Below are 1835 nucleotides of genomic sequence, written 5' to 3' on the forward strand. Positions count from 1 at the left end.
TTCATTACACATGTAAGCTATCCATATACTGTATCTTAAAACTTTTTGTCTTTGGTTTCTTGAGAAAAAATTTCATGCTTATATTTCTCAATAATTATATAGTACACACTTCCAGGAAATAAAAGAATGACCACACCAACCAAATAAACAATGTAGAATCAAGCTCCCTGAGTAATTGTGCTTAATGTCTGCTCTAACTCCAGCTTTCATGTGCTTCTTTGCTCCTCGCATCATCTTGGATGATGATCAAGGACAGCTCCAGCTTGTCCTTGATATCCTTGGAGAATCAATTTCAGGAAAACCCATGAGGAAGCTAGAAGTCAAGGATGCCCAAGTCCCTTTTATTAAATGGCTCAGTATTTGCAAATGCCTATGTGGCTCCTCTTGTGCACTCTAAATATCTCTATATTAAAAGTCCCTAACGCAAAGTAAGTTCTATGTAAACTATGGAGGGACCATGGCACTTTACTTTTATAATAAAAAAAATGAAAAGGAATGTTTTCAGGATGATAGATTTGATATTACAGGTAATATTTGAAACTTGAGGTAGTAATGTTCTTAATGGCTTCATCTTTACCTTTAATGAAATTAATAGCCACAGTGTCTTATTATTTTATTATATGCAGTAATAAATTCACATGATGTTTCGTTTTATCTTCATTTTATAATTTATAGCTAGAAAGTTGAAATTCAAGGGTTAAACAATGCCTATAAGAAATGTCATTGTTTACCTGACCCCTTCATTGTGATTAATACAGTATTTGATGTTTTACTTATCACACCTAAGATAAAGATAGCCTTAAGTACACCTTAGGAAATCTATATATCATAGAGAGAAGTATGGATGAATTAAAGTAAACTAAAAAGTACGTGAGTTTAAAGGGAAATGTGCAAAATACAACATCTATTTTTTAATAATTTTATAGAATTTTTGTTAATTTCATAACATATATTTTATCATATTTAAATCCCCTTCCATACACAGACACACACACACACACACACACACACACACACAACACACATGTATGAACTTGTGACCCAGATGATTCTTCCTCTGACCCTGGTATGACAAGCCATGGACCTGCCTCCTTCCCATGCTCTGCAAAGAAGCCACTCCCCTTCCCTCTTTCAGCCAATCCTTGACCATAGCTGCTTGCAGGGGAGTGGCTAAGGGTTTAAAAGCTGGGAAAACCAGGAGGCTAGTCCTTTGCTGTCTGGAACCACCCAATTCATGTATGGGTGTAGACTTTCAAACACTGTGGTGAATGGAGGGGTGCCTGCCTGTCTAAACCTACAATCTAGCTCAGTTAGCAAGTCCAATAAACTCGATAACATTCTTCAAACCAGAGTTTCAAGATTTTTTTTTTCCTCAGGTTGTTGCAGGGACTGTGGCAGGAGGGGATTGGATGCCACGTGCACCTCTCAGTAGTGAATTTGACTTACAGGCCTTTAGAGTCAAATTTGTGTCCCCAATGCCCTTGGGTGTAGGTTCATCCACACCAAACACCTAATTTTTAAGTTTGCATTAATTCACGGGTACATCTCTTAGTCATATATAGTTTTCCTAAGGTGTTCTATAGACTGTCTTTATGCTAGGTATTCATAAGTAAAACATCAAATACTGTATTAAACAGAAGGATGGGGTCAGGTAAACGATGACATATCTTACAGGCATTTTTTTAGCAAGAATCTCACCTGTAAATGAGACTGACTTCCCCCGACCAGCAGCCATCAGTTGCCGAGTTCCTCACCTTTCTTCCCCAAGTCTCCATGTCCATACTGGGATTTAGTCTGGCTTGAACTTTTGTGGGATTTGTGCATATAACATGCCA

The 1835-nt window shown here is 37.4% G+C and overlaps 1 protein-coding gene across 1 annotated transcript in view; it reads left to right on the top strand.

Moving 5' to 3' along the window:
• Window positions 1–1835, top strand: part of LOC103735217 (olfactory receptor 6C2-like) — a gene marked incomplete at its 3' end in the record, with an annotated part of 3897 nt that overhangs the window by 1017 nt on the left and 1045 nt on the right. The window lies entirely within an intron of this gene.

Source organism: Nannospalax galili, unplaced genomic scaffold (genome assembly GCF_000622305.1).
Source record: "Nannospalax galili isolate Female #2095 unplaced genomic scaffold, S.galili_v1.0 scaffold2017, whole genome shotgun sequence".
Lineage (NCBI taxonomy): Eukaryota > Metazoa > Chordata > Mammalia > Rodentia > Spalacidae > Nannospalax > Nannospalax galili.